General features: G+C 39.4%; 1 protein-coding gene across 1 annotated transcript in view; it reads left to right on the forward strand.

Annotated features, from left to right (window-relative positions):
- The first annotated feature begins 9,357 nt into the window (after window positions 1–9,357).
- Window positions 9,358–20,408, forward strand: part of LOC122799567 (catechol O-methyltransferase-like) — a 287,182-nt gene continuing 276,131 nt past the window's right edge. Inside the window, exon 1 of the mRNA XM_044068702.1 lies at window positions 9,358–10,148. The gene's annotated coding sequence lies outside the window, so the exon portion shown is untranslated. The remainder of the gene's footprint in view (window positions 10,149–20,408) is intronic.

The raw sequence follows: 20,408 nt of genomic DNA on the forward strand, positions 1-20,408 counted from the left end.
TTTTTTTTTTGGGGAAACGAGAAGGGATTTAAAAACGGATTCTACCCCATGCATACACAAGCACACTTGCATACTCACACACAAACACAAAAGCATCACTCATCTCCTCATCAAATTATTTTCTTGATATTCCATGCCCTCTTAAATTCTTTTGCTGTTTTTGACCACAGAACAGATACTATTTACAGTAGTTCATGGATGCAGTAATGGATTCCATGTTGGCTCCCAGTGACCTAAGTGGCAGTAATTACTCCCTATCATAATACTTCATGCCACTGTGCAGGAGCTGGAGGTCATCCTGCAGACCATACAGGTATTACACAACATTCCAGCTCCACAATGATTTGGGTAGTAGTTGTCTGTGCCTAGATCACTGACCTGCACATGTACTGACTAATGCCAAGTGTTGCATCCAGGTCAGTGGCAAACCTGGTGACATGGCAGTGCCACAAAACACTGTGCATCTCCCCTGTAATATACAAGTGCATACAGGGTCCATCTGGCTCACAGATGCCATTTTGGCTGGGGACTCCTATGTATCCTGAGAGGAGAATCACAGTTACAAGAAATCCACCAAACACTGGTGAAGCTAGAGATACTGCTTGCCCCTCTGCAAGTTGCTTATGTGTGGAGGATGTGTGTGAGACTTCCAGCTTGTTAGTGACAATGCCAATGTGTCATTAGACTGTGTCATGTGCACATCATTGCTGTTGCCAGCCTAAGGTGACCTGCTGATATCAGGCATTTTCTACCTCCTAGTGCTAGACCCTCCACCAGTCGAATCTGCAAAATCATAAAACAATATATATGAGGGACTCTGTAAGCTATTATGCATATTTGCCTTTGGCAAGCTCTGTTTATAATCAGCAGTTGTTGGACTGGGAATCTATGCTGCCTTCCTGGCTGTGTACGCTAGTTGACCTGTGGCTTTTCCCCTTGACTTGTGGAGTAGGCTGCTCAAAATGTGTACTAGCTTATATATTTATTTTTATTTACATTTGTTTACTGGGAAATTACGACTGGACACAGGTCCTTTTTCAGCGGAGGCCCGGGGAGAAAAGCTCCACAGAAATACATGGTAGATGGGAAAACAATAACAATAAAGGTATGTGCACACTAGAAATGATCATGACATGGAGTAATACAGGAGCAAAATTGGTACACTTGAGTAGTAAGCTCTAATTACAAACATTGAGAAATCAGAAGTAAAACACAGTGCTACAAATTTTCTAGACAGCGACTAGATAATAATAATAATAGACCTAAAGATAACTAAATCCTGGAAGGATTAACAAGCAGTGAGTAATCTTCAGTTCAGTTTTATAGTGATAGAGAGGATACTCTATCTACATCTGGGAAAGGAGAGAAGGGTTGAGGGGGGGGGTATTAGTCAGGGTTTGGACAAGGATAAAACTAATTAGAAATTAGGTAAGATTTAAGTGCAGTCTTGAAAAAACTGTAGGAAGGAAGGGTAGTTATGGCATTGGGAAGGTTGTTCCAGAGCTTGGATATAGCGCAGGAAAAAAGTGTTTCACCTGCTGAGTTTTTGGCTTTGGTGACCTGGAGTAGATTTTTGTTGCTGGAGCATAGTGGTCTAGTAGAGTGGTAGGGTTTGAGAATTGTATGGACCGATGGGATACGGAGAGAGGGTGGTTTACTAGTTTATGAGCAAAGGTGAGTTGAGTTTGGTGTAGGAGTTGTGGGAGTTCAATCAAGTCAAGGTTTCTAAGGGAGACACAGTGGTGACTGTGGTAGGAGGCACCAGTGGCACATTTTGTGATGTTATCATAGCAGGCTTAGAGTTTGTCTAGGTCTGACTGTCAAAGATTAGTAAGTATGGGTGATGCATAGAGTAGGGTGGAGATTAGTTGGGAAGTGGCGATAGAGATTCTTGCTGGTTTGGTGAGGTATTGGTGGCTTCTATATAAGGCACACATTTTTTTAACTTTTTTTTTATTGTTAGTGATATGTTGGTGTCAAATTTGAGATTATTGTCTATCAGTACACCAAGTAGTTTTGTGTGGGCAGTTGGTGAAATGGAGGTATTATCCTTGGCTTGAATAGTGAAATGTGGGGTGTTTTTAGAAGAATTGGAGGATTGGAAGATGAGGAGTTTGGTTTTATTTGGATTGAGGAGAAGCTGGCTCTAAGTGGACTACACTATGACTATATGTATTAACCCACCTTGTATGTCACTCTCCATACCTTGTTTGTTGTACAGTTCTCCCTTTTACAAAATGCCCAATGTCTGTCTGCTTCCATAAACTGTTGGCTCAACCTTTTGTGCAAATACCCAGTGATGTCTGCATTATATGTTTATCTCTCTGACATTTCCTGTTCCCTCTGTCACTCCCACAGCTATTCCTCAATACCTTCCCCAACTATCTTCCTCCTTTGATATGAAAAATATGAGCTTTTGCTTCAAAAAAGTGTCATTCATCCGTCTCCATTTAGCATTGTGGTTCCTTAGGTGTTTTCCTCTGCTTGCTATTCTTCCTTTTCTATCTGTGTCCTTTCTCTCACTTTATATAATGACCTGGGTTAGCACTTTAGTGTGCTGTCCCTCATTGACCTGTCTGCCACTGTGCATGTAGCATCCATGAAATGCTTCATTGTACATGTGCACAAGCACATCCTCAAGCACACTTCACATGTTTTCTGTGACATCAACCACTTCAATTATTTGCTCTTTCTTAACATAACTTTACCTTGCCTATCATCACGTCCCCATAAAGAGGATCAACTAACTATCTTTGCCATCAGTTATTGGTATGCAAGCCCTGATTCATATCTAAGTAGGTTCAGACCACATGCAGAATCGTTAATTTTTAAAGCTGCACAGCTTTGAAGCACTTGGCTATGAATCCCAGTCAGTGTTTCCCCAAGAGGGACTAATGATATCTGTGTAGTGTCAATACCTTTTTTCCAGCCTTTGTGATAAGTTGTTTCGGGCAGCTAAACCAGTCTAGTATACCAAGAACACAATTATTGTCCACCCTTAAAATAAAATGTCCATCATATACTCATTTAGTAGCTATGGCTGAAACTATCACTGTTTGAAAGGTGAATGCTAGCAACTATTAATTCACCAATTCCACACCCTTAAAATAATAAATACACTACTAGCCAGAAGTTTTCAAAACAAAATAAAATTCGTTACTTGAATTAAATAAATTTAAAAAATGCACCTTGAAAGTTAAATGTTAGCAGTTATACACTTACTTGTACAATGAAATATAAATCAAATAGTTTTAAATAGGTGGCAATGGGGTGGGGGAACGGTCAATTCAACCATCTTCTGCCATTAACTGAAGGTTTACTGTGAACTATTTTCATCTGACTGTTAGCAGTTTTAGAAAACTCTAAGGTAATTAGTTCCAGACATAATTGCTGCTCACCAGATGCACTCTGAACTTAAAAGGGTCCCGAGTTAAGCTTTTCCTGTTAATTTCAGAATTAGATATAAACTCCTTGTTTGAATAGTTACTTAATTTTGAAGGAAGTTGCTCTCCATTTATGGCAATAGTCATTGAATGGAAGTGGGAAGGTTGGAAAAAATAGAGGGTGCTCTGATATGTTTATCTGTTTGAAATCAGTTTCATTCTCAAAAGAACCAATATATTGGGAGCAAATAATTAGAGAGGGAAAAGTAATAGAATGGGAAGAGGCCAATAATTTATTTGGACTGCAGACTAGATATTGTCTTCCCTATCTGGGATTGATAGAGATTGTCTTCCCTATCTGACATTGATACCAGAGTATAGGCAAAGAGTAAGAAATAGGGGGATCCTAAGTGAAAGACCAGCACTGGTAGAGCTTTAGTGGAATCTAGAACAGAAGCTGCTGTTAAAAATTGAATACTTAGTAAAGCATATAAAACATTGCTTGATAACTATAAGAATCAACCAGGTTAGAAACGATTGGGAAGAGAGATTGGATAAGCATTTCACAAAGAAACAATGGGAGGATATATGTATGTCTCCCATATATGCAACACCCATATATGCAACAAAGTCTAGAAGATTCAGGATTTTTGCTAGGAAGTGTTTACATAAGTATTTTTATACCCCAAGTACACTCCAAAGAATTTTTCCTCAGACAGATAGCAAATGTTGGAGGCATGATAGAGAAGAAAGAGATTATTGGAAACATATTTCAAGGAGTGTAATGAGTTGGCAGACTTTAAAAATTCAGTGCAGACCACTAACAGAAATAATGGGTGAGCAAATTGGTATGACTAAGTAAATTATTTTTTGAGCTATGACCCAGAATCGGAATTGTTTAAACACAGTGAGACCTTGCAAAGTCTAATTATGGTGCCTGCCAAAAAAATCAGTTACTAAGGAATGTAAATCAAAGTCTAAGCCAACTGTACTAGAAGAAGGTAATATAGTAACAGAGATAAAACAAGTGGAAATGGGATCTTTAGAAAAGGGTAGGAGCACATTACATAGAAAAAATAGGACTTTGGGGAACAATACATGCAGATGAGGAACAAGGTTTTAAAAAAGGCAGAATTTGAATGAGCTGTGTAATGTTTGACTGACAGTGACTAGATATATTATAATATTTGCAACTAAAATTATGTCACTATGGTTTGTTTTCATTTATATAAATGTAAAATTGCCAATGTCATAAGTGATCATTTAATAAGGATGTTTCTTGCTTAATAACTGGAAATGTTCTCCATTTGTTAAGCATCTGTTTGTTTGTTCTGATTTCCTGCCAATGAGTATATCATATAACTGATTTGTTTGCAGTTAAAAGCATTCTCTTGTTTTTAGTCATTTTTTTAATTTTATTGCATTTATTTAAACTGGATTTGTTTTAATATTGCTAAACACTTAAGTGTGCTAGCTTGCACTGCATTTGAATTGTTTTTATTGATGTTTTAGCTGCTTTAACTTTATGTTTTAAAAGCCCACATTTGCATTTGTTTCACACCTTTTCTGTAACTAGTGTAGTCCAGATACATATTTGCTGTATCCAGGACTGTTTGTAAGCTTCTGAGCCCCCCCCCCCCAGCCTTTCTGGGTTGGAGGGAAGCCTTCTAGCTTATCAGTGGGAGTGGTACGCACTAGGTAGCCTATCTACCACAAGAGGAGTGGTTCTGGCCCAGAAATTGTAGTTTATTAGCTGTTTGGGAAGTTTTTCCATCCCTTTCAACTTTCTGTTTTAAAAGTCCGCATTTGCACAGGTTTGCATTTGTTTAAGCTCCACACTGTTGTGCCAAGCTGAGGCAAACTATTACTGGTGCCAGAAAGTCTGCTCTTCAGTTTTTCCCTTTAGATCTTGCTAGTTCTTTCTCACTTGCACTTCAAATAGCCTAATCACTTTCCACTTTGACAGTTTTTTGTAACAATTATTGTAGCACACCTAAGTGCCATTAGCACTAGTCATTCTTCATGGAAATAGCTCCAGTACTTAGTAGTTATGACAACCCCTCCTGGGATGATTAAAGGGCAGTTCTCTGTGCTTTCTCCTATTAACCTGGTGCACTTGGGCATTCTGAGGCACGGCAGCAACTGTCTCATGTACATAGACAACCCTTTTCTCTTACCTCCCAACACTCAGACTTGTGAGAGATGCACTTATATCAACAAATTGGAAGCTATGCATTCTCCAACCAAGACCGACTAGCTGGAAAAAGAGGAGAAGGTCAACACCTGCACCATACCACATGGAACACATAGCCCTTCAGAGCACCCACTATCACAGCTCTCACATAAAAACACAAACCACACACACACCTTCGCAGAGGCTCTCAATAGAAATTTACTCAAACAGCAGAGGCCTCCAAGACAGAAACACAAGACAGCACAAACCGCAGGACACATAGCTCACCTCCACAGTGTGCTCCTCAACCTAAGCCCCTAAGGCTAAACACCTTGTCCAATACACTAATCATAGGTGACTCAATAGTGAGGCACACAGATGTCCCACTCACTAGGCTGAATAAGGAGAAGGTAGCAGTCAGCTGTCTGTCAGATGCCAGAATCCGACACATAACACACTAAGCACTAATGCACTAAGGTCACTGCACTACAAGTACAAGTATGACTTTGTCATTGTCCATGTGGGTGTGAATGACCTGAAACGGACCTCCCTGGACTACATGAAAAGAGACATGGTGGAGCTCTCAGATTATATAGCCCAGGCAGGTATGACACTAGCCCTGAGCAGTATCCTACCATAACCCAGAATTATACCGCAGTACAAACAAAAAATGATTGACTTCAACAATTGCCTAAGTTTCTGCTGTCATTCTAAGGGGATCCAGTATCTATCTGCTTGGGATGACATGATTGACAGACCTTGATGCTTTGCCATAGATGGCCTGCATCTGTCACCCCTGGGTTTCCGGGTACTGGCTAAGACTCTTGCTACCCCTATAGTTCCTTTATTAGGCGGTGTTCCAAAGACCAAATTACCACCATAACAGCTATAAATAAATGCAGTCTGAAGGTTATGCTGCTCAGCACTAGAAGTCTAAATCTCAAGATGCACTCTCTTTAAGCACTCCTCAAAATGGAGAGCATCTACATTTGTGCTGTAACAGAGACCTGGTTTAAAGTGGCAGAAAGCACCCCTGCACTACCAGGCTATAACTCATTCCACACCTTTCGGCCCCAAAACATGGACCGAAGCTCCAAAGGCGGTGGTGTCTCCATATTCATAAAGGATATGCACACCTCCAGACTAGTAGCCCAGCATAACGCATCTGAAATACTTCAGGCACAACTAACATTGGGTAAGATGGCAATCCAGGTCATAGCCTATTATAGGTCCCCAGCCATGTCCCTAGACTCTTACTCCACTTTCCTAAGCACCCTGGAATCAATCAAGGTCCAACCCAACACTCTCTTACTAGGAGACTTCAACTACTCCTCCATCAACTGGGAAAACTACTTAAACACCAATACATTGGCCCAACGCTTCCTGGAATTCATCAGTTCCAATGCCCTGGATCAGCTCATTCTGACCCCCACTAGAGAAAGCAACATACTTGACCTGGTTATTAATTACAAAGATGGGTGACCGTTGCTCTACACCAGTATCAATCCCTCCCTGGTCAGATCCGACCATAAAGTAATCATCATGGAAAGCCACATCTCATTCACACACCCCACAAAGGTAACCACCTTGAAAAACTACTCCAAAGCTGACTTTGGACTCCTAAAAACAGAGATGGCTAACTTCACGGCGGCACCCATGTCAATGCAAAATGGCTGCATGGCTGCCGAATCATACACCAATACACTGTACGAACATGTACACAAATGCATGGAACTAGCATGCCCAACAGAACCAAAATGCTGTCCTCCAAAAAAAAGGAAGCCAATCTGGTGGTCCCCTGCCATTAATAAACTCTACAACAGAAGGAATAAACTGTTGCAGAAAAAGGTGATGCTCCAAGGCTGTTAAAACTACCTTATTAGCCCAAACAAAAAGTTGAGATCCCTCATCAAAGCCAGCTATGAAGGCAGAATTGCGCTAGACACTAAAAACAATCACAAAGCCTTCTATAGCTATATTAGGAACCTCCACAACAATACCCAGATTTGCTCTGAGATACTGCACAATGATCACTCCTATACTCAGCCAACAGATATTGCCAACATACTGGCCGACAGCTTCAGTGCCAACTCCCCCCCCCCCCAAAGGACTAATCACAATACCAGAAGAATTCCAGGCAGCCAGCATTACTGCAACACAGATTAAAACTACATTGTCCAAGGCCAAGAATACAGCTTTCATGGGACCTGATAATATCCCTAGCTGTATTTCTACATGAACTACAAAGTGAACTGGCACCACATCTGTGTGCCCTGTTCAGTCATAACCTCACCTCAGGCTTTGTCTGTACCGAATGGTGCACTACTACAGTCATCCCTCTCCATAAAGGGGGAGTGACTACAGACCTTGGGGATTATTGCCCCATTAGCTTGATGAGTCCGATATGTAAAGCTATAGAGCACATCATCATGGACCTGATTAATAAAGCTATAGGAAATCTCCAAATTCTAGACCCCATGCAATTTGGCTTTGTGAAAGGGAGATCATGCCTGCTCAACCTGGTTGACTTCTTTGAGTCAGTCACCAGGGCTGTGGATGAAGGTAAGGCAGTGCATACAGCCCACCTCAATCTGGCCAAGGCCTTTGATACCTTTCCTCACTCGGGAATAATTGATAAACTCACCAAACTAAACATCAACCCCTGTATCACAAGGTGGGTTGCAAATTGGCTCACAGAGAGAACACACAGTGTGAAAGTAGCGGACTCCAAGTCAGACTGCCAACCAGTTACAAGTGGAATCCCACAGGGATTGGTCCTGGGTCCTCTCCGGTTTGGCATCTACTTCTCAGAAATCCAGGCCAACACAAAAGGACTCTGCCTGACCAGGTTCACAGACGACTGCAAGCTGGGAGCCATTATTAACTCCCCAAGTGATGCAAACATCCAACAGAAAAGCCTCACTGAGACCAATGACTGGTGTTGAAACCATGGCCTTAAGCTTAACGCCAAAAAATGCTTCGTCATCCCCTTTGGTAAAAACTCAGTTCCCACTAATTACCACACTGATGGGAGCCCGCTGAACACTGAAGGCATTAGAAGAGAGCTAAGGACACAGGTTGACAGCAACCCCTCCTTCGACCACCACATTGCCACTGTGGTCAGAAAGTCCTTCTATGTGGCACATCTCATTACCAAGGGTTTTGAAACCAGGACGAAAGAGGTCATCATCTCTCTCTACTCTTCCCTCATTAGACCAATCATTGAGTATAATGCCCCATTTGGCATGTACCTCACTAGACACCTGCAACAGCTGGAAAGGCCACAGAAGTACCTCACGAAGAGGATCATAGGCATTAAACATATGTCCTACATGAACAGACTCAAAAGACTCCATCTATTCTCTGTCTCATATTGCCTATTTAGAGGTGATCTCTGCTTGACCTACAAAGCCATGTCTGAGCCAGGTCAGTTAAAAATGCTACAGCTAAAGAAATCCCAATCCCTCCACACCACACACTTCGGAGACCTCAGCCTCATTATCACAATCAGCAGAACATGCTGGAGGGACAGGTTCCACACCCAGAGACTGCCCATCCTCTGGAATAGACTTCCCATACATGTCAAGCAGAGCACCTCGCTGACCCTCTTCAAGAGAAATCTTGATGACTGGATGGGTAATAGAAAGTTCGCAATGAGTCTCATTACAGTGGCTCTACTTGATAGAGGCATTGGGAACTAATGCCGGGTGTCATGATGCCAGGGCACTTCTATGGGCTAGGCTTGTAAAGGCTCCAGGGCCATTAGCCTAGTACACTCCTATGAACCTATGAATAAAAAATACAATTTTGCTGAAAGACAAATGCAGATTTATACATTTTTACAACTGTATTTTGTATATTTCATTATTTTCTTCTAAAAAATAAAATTGTTTTAGATGCATACAGCTCTTATATATTTACTTATTTTTATTGCATTAGTTAAAAAAAATAGCTGCACGTTTCACACAGCGTGTCAAAACTGAAACAAAATTTTGAGGGTGCAGAGACAGATGTGCCTAGTTTTTGTATTTTGCATACGAGTCAAAAGGCAAGTGATCCATTCCTTCCTGAATAAGTAAATGTGTTTGTTCATCTTCAATACATTGCCAGGGAAGTTTATTCAAAATTCTCCAAGGCAACTTTTCTGTCTGCTAAGAATGCTGCCTGATGACCCCACAACACACATCATAAATGCAATCTATTCAAACATGAGTTTAATTGTAACAAAGACAGACTACAAATGCCAGTTTACCTAATCCAGGAGAATCCACACTGTTAGCCCAGCGTATTTTGGCAGCTTTCATTACAAGTAGTATTCAATATCTATTTGGATAATTAATGTAGCAAAGTCTTATTAATACCTTTTAAATGAATAAATGAGAATAAGTGAAATTGCTAGAACTGTACACATGGTGCCTTTAAGAAACTCAGCCATTTGGCTCTCGATACTTTCAGCTATTGAGAAAGCTGGCGTAGTGCCATGTTTCTCATGCTTAAAACCGATGGAAGGGCAACACTACAGACCAAAGAAACTGAAAAGGCTACGCACAAGTCTCACTTCTGAAAAAGGAAAGGACTTTCATCTTGTATAGGTACTATATTTAAAACATATTTGCTGATAAATACTAGCCTTGTAAATATAGCATTTTGTCTAAAAACACTAGGTCGACAGCAAAAAGAAAATGTTTAGCATGCAGTGTTTCTAGGACTTGTCATATTTCTGGTCTAGATCACGTGGTTTACCTGACTTGTAATGAGCAAGTGTCCCACTGTGGGAAAGGAAACTTGTAACTTTTATCAGTATGCAAAAAGAGCTATGTACAATAATGCTATAAACCATAACATAAGACATTGGACTCTGTATTTTATTTACTTTACATATCTGAAACTAGGTAGAAAGAACCACAGCCTGTTTCAGTGAGACTTGTGATCAGACTTTTTCTGACTGTGTAAGTTCACTGAGATCAACTTTGTTTTTAATGGATGACCCACGAACACAAAGACAACTTGCTTGGGACCATTTGATGTGTAACAGAGTATTGATAGGATATGTGCACATATCTGCAGCTGATATCTCATGTAAATATACCAGGAAATATGCATGGAAAAATGTTATGTGACATTTCTGGAAGAAGTACCATACTTTATTTTGCAAGATGGGTAATTAAAATCAAACTGGGCAGCTTAGCAATATCTGGTTGAAGGAGACAGTAGATTTTTAAACAATGCAGTTTTCTTTTAGAATTTATGAATGAGGTACCGAGGTTGAATAATTTAATGCATGTTTTAATATGTTGAAGAAACTGTTATTAAAGCACTAAGTATCAAAAGGAAAATGCTGTGTTTGAATTTCTGATTTTTGTAATAGGGTATATTTAAACAATTCAACTAGGTAAAAGTACTTACTTAAAACTAAGCTGAGGTGCATGTCCTAATACTTGATAATTAAAACCAGTATCTGCATTCATGTAAAGAACACAGAAATTACACAATGTACAGAAATAAGAAGGCACTTATTTCATTAACAGTATTTGTAAGGCCATTCAGGAAACATTGTGTACCAGAACATGTAGCAGTAATGTAATCAAATTAAAGGTTAGAACTTACACCACCAGCTTGACAGTTGTGCTTTTGTTCAAGTAGATGCTATTCTTGGCCCAGAACTTGTTTCTTTGGAATTATCTGAGGTTAAAAAATGCATTTACACACATGAGGATCATTGAAGCAGTGGGTGTTATCCCATGCCAGGAACCCAGATTTGGTAAAGGGCATGCATTGGTCAGGAGGGTAACTGGTAACAAAGATCGAATAACTAAAGGTCATTTCTGTGCCTGCTTCAGGCAGGAAAAGTGCATGGATTTTTATTGTCAGACTGTCCGTCCAAGATCTGATCGTAAATCCACAAAGTCAAAACCACATGGCAGTGACCATTCAACTGGCTGTAAAGATGCTTCTCGGAAGTACTTCAAGTTGGATACAGGAAAGTGTCTGTGTAACAGGAGGGTATAAGCCCAGACTTCTACAACAAGAGCATTACACTGCATGCTGATTTCAACACATCTGCAGGCACCCTATGCACAGGGCTATCAAAGTGGGTAATGAAGAATATAGCTCTTCATCATATGACCAAGGCTTTCTGCAACACATCTGTGGTGTGACATTATACCCTGTCACAGTGTACATGAAGTATGACAGCATGACTTTACACCCTGTAACAGCATACCTGTGATTAGGCTTTATATCCTGCTACAATATGGATGCAGTGTGGCTTTACATCTTGCCACAGCATGCTTGTGGCATGGCTTTACTCCCTACTGCAATGTGTTTATGGTGTTGCTTTCTACCATGCCATGGTGTGCTTGCAGTGTGACGTTCCACTCTGCAGAAGTATGAATTTTTACACTGCCACAGCATGCCTGTTCCAGAACTTGACTTGACACTGCCACAGAATGCCTGCAATTTGGTTTTATACCCTACCACAGCTTCACTTTTTATCTTTCCCCACTGTGTCTGTAGCATGACTTTACACCCTGCTACAGCGGCTTTATATTCCTGTACAGTGTGCTTGCAGCATGGCTTAATATCCTGCTGCAGCGAATAGTCTGGTTTTACATACATTCCTTATAGTAATATCCTCAAAGTATGGTTGGGAACAAATATTGGAGCTAAGTCACAACAGTACCCACAAGTGATGCCTGAGTGTCTGGAAGATGCAGTACATCGACTCAATATGACTGGACCCAAAGTTAAAACAATAAAAGGTACTTCATCCATCTTGAAGTTTACTTGTTTTAGAGAGCCAAATCAAATATTGTAGTAGATTTCTAACTGTATTTTTAGATATCTTTTGTTTTGCTTCAGCTGTTTTGTATTATTTCCAGTATTATTACAAAGCACTGTCTCCAAGAATAGAATGAAACCATTACACTATAACAATACACACACACACACACACACATCTATATATATTACATGACATTTCAGCCAGTATTTATAATGTTTTTACTAAATGATGCTTGGGAGCATACAGGCTTTGCACAATATTGTCAAGTCTGAAGGACACCATCTTGCTGGATAACAGCCTTGCTTTTTTCAGAAAAATTTAGATTCTGCATTCTGCACTCTATCTCATATTGAACTGAAATATTTGAACCTGTTAAAAATAATACCAGAATAATACAATGGTATGTTTTCTAATAAATAAAAATGTGCCATAAGTAATCTATGCTTACAAATAGGTCTAAACCTGACAAATGGGAACTACTGATATGAACAATAAATAAGATGCAGAATTTATGTTTTCTTGCTGACTTTAGAAGCATACACCTTTGTCTCCTTCCGTGAATACAGTGCTAGGTAAACTAACTGATATGTCTGCAAATCTGCAGCCTTTTGCCCTTAGATTTATTGTATCTGTTTGTTATGAGGTAAGTACTACCTGTGTAGGAGTAACTAAAACTGTCCTTCTGCTAAGCCTTGTGCACAGGAAGCCGTCCATGTGGTCATGTGTGGCCTCTGCACCAGCACACAGAATCAGGCTTTATCAATGCAGTGATAACTGAAGCATAATGCATGGTCACAACCCAAGCTATAAAACTACCCACAGGTAGCTCTGGGTACACAAAAGCCCCAAACTGAGTCAACAGACACAGGTGTATCACCACATGGACATGGTAAGCACTGTCCCCATGTTTGATTACCACAGGTAGTCCTCTAAAAATACACATTTTGAACACCTCTCAGGTAGACAGTAGCCCTTTCCCACACTGTTGCTGCAGATTTCAAAATAGAATAGAAAAATGTACCTTTCTGGTGCCTGGTGTTCCCACTGTTACCATTACCAGCTGACAAGGTAGCATGTGAATCTTATGCTGGAACTTTCAGCTAGTGGCAGACCATGGCAGCATGAAGACAATACAATACACACATTTGTATAAGTATTGTGTAGGAGAGCTGGTATGTAGGTGAGGTATAGACAAGGGACAGAGGATAACCCTACACACCAAGTGTTTTTTGAGGGTTTTGCTTGTACTTTTCATTCTGGATAGTTTTGTGTGTGTGTGTGTGTGCGTGTGTGTGTGTGTGTGTGTGTGTGTGTGTGTGTGTGTATGTGTGTGTGTGTTTTAGAGAGAAAAAGAGAGTTTAGGAAAGGTAGGGTCAGCTAGACACCAGGGAATACAAGTAGTAAGTGTGAAAAAGAGAGTGTTGGGGGATCAGCTAGACATTAGGGAGTTGCTAGTACTAATTTTGATTGACAGTATCACAGAAGACAGCACTAGAAATTAAGTACCATCATTAGGAGACCCTATAATATGTCCGTTGGGTACAGAATATAGAAAGCACTGCATAATGATATACAGATGGATATAATATACCATGTTTATATTGCAGGCTGTGAAGATATGTGAAGGCTGCCAGCCTAGCCAGATAGAATTTTGTAGATGTCACAGGCTTGTTCTCTTAAATGGGAAAATGGTGTTAAATGTGGAACCGCAAAAATGTAACAACAGTGCACTGTGCTGTAGGAAAGTTGATAAGTCAAGCATTATGTAATTGTTTGATGTCAAAACCCGTAGCCGAGATGTCTAAATGAAGGAATTCTTCCTATTGTTTTGAGGCCAGAGATAATGGCCAGAATTTATGTGTATAATTTCTTTTATTGCTTTGACTTCCTGACCAGCTGCAAGATCAAAAGGGCTATTGACTCTGAGTTTCTGTTAGCCTGGGAAAACACAAAATTGTTCAGAATGATGTAATGTGAACAACACTTGTGTTATCAATTTAAAGAATGAGAGAATCAGAGAGCATTTTGCATTTGTCTTGAGAACATCCAACTCACCAGCACTGCCTATGCTCTATATGTAAGTTTATTTTAGAAATGTGTTTTCTCTTAGATATAGCTAGAGCATAGGAAGATTAGATTAGTCTTTTTTCTGTATTGATGTCGGAACTTTTCTACTGTATTATTTTAAGTATTTCTCTGTGATCTCTGAACTCTTGACTAGCACTGTGTAGTAAGTAATATTGTCTTGTGTTTTTATTATTTATTATTAAATATTTTTTAAACTTTTCAACTGTAGCTGTTTTGAGTAGAAATAATTTAAGCTCTAGAGTACATTACATGTATATAGTGATACTGTCCAAGTCACTCCAATAAGCATTGCTGTTCAGTCACACTTACCATTTGGATAATGATATTGCACAGTAATAATTGGACACCCTTTGTTAAGGGCCTTTTTAGTAGCTGATATTAGTGGGTGGTGGCAGCTGGTACTACCTTTTAGACTGGGTAGAAAGGGGACACAGCTGGAGAATCTGTGCCAGCCTGCCCCAGAAGTGTCTGTGCGTATGCATGTAACTCATATATGAAAGTGTGTGTGTCAACTACTTCGGCAGGGACACGAAGCACTGGTTGAACAGAGAGGGTGATGGAAGTTTTAGCTTGCCCACTAGGCTGAGATCTGGACCCTATAGTTGTGCCAGTGGGGAGTCTTATTGGGTATCTGAAGAGAAAGGGAGAAACCAGCCCCAGACTGACTGTGATCTCTGTGTGCTCTTAAGGGAAATTGTACTTTACTGTGTGTGTATTTGTTATCCTCCCCTATGTGGACACCCCTCACTGGTGTTAGTGGTGTTATGTGCTAATATATGGCATAAGTAGTGTGTCTCCTCAGACACAAGCAAGGTACGCTGCTGCTGCTACTGGTGGTCATTTACTTTGGATAGGACAAGTGAATGAGTGGGCCAGAAGACAGTTCAGATGGGATGAAGGGGATGTGGGTAGAAAGTCTACTCAGAACTGATTTGAGGAAGTACTAATCTTTTTAGGGAGGGCTTTTATTTTCATCAGTCACCTTCTTGTTCTTTTTGTAACAACCCCTACCCTAAAGTAATATGGCTCGTGCTTGTGCAGCTATTATAAGCTGGCACATGCCATGTATAAAGCTACTATCCTATCATAAGCTGGCACATGCTGTGTATAAAGATACACCTCTGTATCTTCAATTATCAGTAGGTCACAGACAGATAAATAACAAATAGTACATTACTGTGTTGTCATGCATGCCAAAGTAAATAAAGAAGTGTAGAAGTCAGGCGCACATTGAAGATTTAAACACCAATTGTTTTTATCTAGTTGCTGCTCAAGATACAGAGAATCATATGTTTTTGAGCTAATTTTAAATTAATCTAAATCTGTTTTCTAAGTCAGCCTTATTTACGTACAACAATTAGTGCCAGAGGTTTGGGAGAGGGGGGTGCCTCTGTCTGCCTTTTGTTCTGAGGAGGAGGTGCAGACAGGGCTCTTCCTTTCCTAGGTCTGGTTACTAGTAGATGCAAGTGGTTTCACCTCAGTCAGGAAAGGCTGAAGGCAAGGAATAATCTGCAGCAGGATTGTGCTTGTGGATGGCATGGCAACAGAGAATGTACAGCTGTCCATGCATGCTGTGTGTAGGAGTGTGAATGTTAAATGTAGGTCAGAAGAGAGGAAGCTTCCCTTGTTATCATATTGGTACCACATTGTAATATCCCTGTCTCATCTCATCTCAGTCTTACTTTGGAGACAGATGACTTTCTAGGACATAGCAGAAAGGGAGCACAGCAAATACATGCGAAAAAAAAGCAACTAAGATAAGATATCTTTAACATTCCTTAAAGATATATAAACAAATATTTTGCCAAAAAAGTCCTTCTCCTTATTCTTACATCAAGGTAGAGCATGCATACTGTCCAGAACAATATATCATCTGTAGTAGGCACAACACACACACATATATATATATATATATATATATATATATATATATATATATATATACACACACACACATATATATATATATATATATATATATATATATATATATATATATACACACACACACACACACATATTTATATATATATATACACACACACACACACACACACACACATATATATATATATATATATATATATATACACACACACACACACACACACAAATATAAATGGACTTTCATGACATCACTGCACACATACCTTGCTAATAAAAAAGTAACAAGGAAATGAATAGACTTATATAAGGGTGCTCTTCCATGTAAACCTCTGCTTCTCTTATGTCTCCAAAATCAATACGTTTTTTCTTTTGGACACAGCATGGGATCAGAGCTTCAGTGGTCACTCTTGTCAGATGAATGGTCATTGCCTTGTGGTTTTGACTTAGTGAATGAAGACTAAGGCCAAAAAGCATAAAAATGGGGTAAAGGGCAAAAAGCTCAAGAGGTATGAATAAAGAAACAAAACTATACATCTGATTTCCTCCCTTTTCAACTTTAAGGCTCCCAACATTTCAGCAAAATGACCTGTTACAAAGGGCGTATTTGTTCAAAGGTCGGTACAGGGTGAAAAGAAATCTAAGTCCCTTATGCAAATGGAGCCTGCTGTAAAGGAGCTTGATAAAGGCCACAAACTTTGGAGTAACTTTGGGTCACTGCCAAAAGTGCTGAGATTAACTGGATAAAGCCTCATGGTGTTCAGCAAATTGCCAAAGCATACATGTTCACTGGTGCATCCATCAGCTTCCTAGGAACAGATATTGTCTGTACCTCTGTTACTAAGACTACTGAAGTAATACTATGAGGATGTTGGATCCATGGTATATAACTTTAAATGCTAATGAGCTAGTTACAGTGATTATCTGCTATGCAGAAATTCAGAAAAATCAGCAGTAATCTAGGCCTAATGAAGTTTAGACCGCACCTGCCTTCTGTGTGTGCTGTGTATTATTAATTGATCTTTCTCACATAACATGGTGTGAAAACTGGTGAAATATCTGGCAGAAATCAGGAAATGCATCTGAAGAAGTGAAGGAATATATCTGACATTAATAGCGCCTGGGTGTGGAACTATAAAGTATTCACAGTCAGAATCGCTCAGCTGTGTATAATATTGAAAATGTTCAGCTGCTGCCTCCTGGAATATTAGTATTGAAAGAAGGAAACTATTAAAAACTGTTGATTTACTTCCTTACTGTAAATGGATTAGCTGAAATGTCTGAAACAATTCAGTGTACACATTCCTTCATGTTGTTGGTAAACAAGCCATAAATGTATTTAATATTTTTATTTTTCTCAGTGAAGAAGAAACAAAATAACAGTGTTCTAAAGAGACTATACATGCATATGCAACTAAGATGAATAATAAAGCTAATGTCTGTTAGTTTGGTGAGCTGCATAAATGAATAACTAGAGACACAATAATCTGAAGTATAGGAAATAATGAAACAAAAGGCAAGCTTTTAAGAGAAATAGACCTTACCTTAACAAAAGGTGCTGATATATGCAGAGCAAGGTTTGGTTAGAATGTAATATACCATGTAGGTATAAATATGTCACAGACCACTTCCACTGGCATAGAGGAATAATGCCCTGACTTTGACACAGGTGACCAGATTTGAGCTAGATTCTTGGGCATTTGCTGGAGCTGGATTGAGGGGAAGGGAGGAAAAGGAATGATGAGGCATGGCCTATTTCCCTCTTTCACTGATAAGGATGTGGGGACATGCTGGCGTCACTTGGCTAATTCATTATTACTGATGCTGGCACCATGGCTGTGCAAGTAGTGCAGTAGATGGGCAGTCAAAAAGGACATGCCACTACAGAGGTGAGGGCATTTCTCTATATGTGTCATTGTATGCCCACCTAGGTGACATCAGCCCAGCACATCAGTGGGAGGTAGGGCTTAGAAGGAAAACACCATATGTCTACACTATGATAAACCCAGCTTCTCTGGTCCCTATCTATGAAGGCAAGGGATTTATAGGTCTTCCTGTTCAGAGGGAAGAGACCCACCCAGTGAAAGGAGATGTTTCCAGTGAATCAAGGAGCTCTGGAAGAAGCCAGGAATTTGACATCAGTGGTGGATGGCCAAAGATAATCAACAAATAAATGCACATAAAAAGGTCAAACATGTTGCATACTACTCATACCCACTTTAAGCCAAAAGCTGGCTATGTTTTATGATGGAAATTAAAAAATACCAAAAAGTATCATTTAAGTAGCATTTCATAATTGGAAGTGCTAGAGTTTACATTTTTTAACATTTAAGTATAGCCTGGGTTGAGAAAGTGATTACAGGCACTTTCAGAAATATAAGAAAGCTGAACTCCCATTTGTGTTATCCTGGCAGAGTTACACTCCCTTTGAACTTACTATATGTGACACTGGTTCTACAATAAACTGAATGCAGATATGGGTTTCATACAAGTAACACATTTTAATATGGCCATCCTTCCCATTTGGAAAGGATCAATGCTTCTGGTAACAAAGATTATGGATGAATTGATGTAAGATGACAGAAATCTAGCAGACAAATGAAACAGGCAGTAGGATGTTGAACAGAACACTGGGAAGTTGGGTAAGGTTCTTCCACATTTTAGTACTAACAGAGTATCAAAGTGCATTGTATCTTTAATTAAGTTAGGGATTGGAAGACAGAATAATAGGGCAGTTTTGTGAGTAAATCCATGATATGCAGACAAGCACAAGCTTTGTATAAGCTACTAACAGCAGAAGTGATTCCCTTCAGTACTGCTTATACCTGCTTTTGCTTTTCAGTCTTTCATCTTAAAACTACAAGATCACTATGATAATCATAAAATATATCCTGCATCTTAAAAAGTATGGATATCTTGGAGAATAAACAAGGTTCACTTTTTTCAATTCAGCAATAGATGTAGGAGGGCTCACACTTTCCACATTATCAGAATTGATATTTATTTAACTGACTGACTTTGCCCATGGTCTGTGTGTAACCAATTAGAAAATCTCGACACTTTATTACCCTCTGGTCATTGTTTCAGGATCACTCATGACATTCCCTGCCTACTTCGGATAAACCCATTGCAATTGTGGAAGAAATTTCTATAGCCAAGCTTTTTATTTATTATTATATTTACTTATTTTTGTTACTGTAATAGTGTGGTCAAGAAAAGTCCATTTTTATTTGAGGACCAAGGAGAAAAGCTCTAAACAATGAGAATAAAAATACATACAGTAATGCTCTAATATAGAGAGTTCTATGAAATCCACTACAATAAAAATAGAGACAATGCACAATAGTGGTCTAATATACAGGAATTCTAAAGAAACAGCATTGGGTAATGGCCTAATACATATGATTGTAAGGTAACATATTTAAAGACCTTTGACAGTAACATTTAATTTATCAAATATTAAAACAGCGTATCTTGATCATGTAGGTGGAAAAAAAGAGGTAGATATGTGCAATAGGAGTCAGTCAGGTGTTTGGGTTTGAAGCCTTTTAATGTGTCTGTTTCTTTTAGTGAAATTTCTAACTTGCTTCAGAGTTTGATGACATCACTGGAATAGATGGCATCCCTTGCAGCACTGTTTGTCATTATGGCCAGAAGACATTTTTCACTGGAACTTATCTGTCTGTACAGTGAATACCACTGAAGGATTTTTTTAGGGTGGGGCAGTTATCGGAGGTGTAGAAAAAATTATCGGCTGTAACTAGCTGGGCATAGATTAGATGTTGTGGTAGTTCTAACTTGTAGTTGTAAGGTGAGACCTATATGAGAGATTTGGAACAAATTTCACTACTTTGTTGTAGCATTACCCTAACTTTATTTGATGTGTGGTTGGCAAGTTTATAAATATGGCTGCATATAGGAATGTGGGAGGAAGGAAGGACTGGGCTATGGTTTTCCTTGTAACATCAGTAAGGTATAGGTTTGATAAGTAGAGAAGTGACTTTTTTGATGAATCACTGCATGTACTGATCACATTTCAGATGTTTTTTCTATAGTTACACCTAGTAGTTTTGTGTGGGTTAACTTTTCTGTGGTA

Source organism: Protopterus annectens, chromosome 4.part0, assembly GCF_019279795.1.
Source record: "Protopterus annectens isolate FY-2018-M chromosome 4.part0, PAN1.0, whole genome shotgun sequence".
NCBI lineage: Eukaryota > Metazoa > Chordata > Ceratodontiformes > Protopteridae > Protopterus > Protopterus annectens.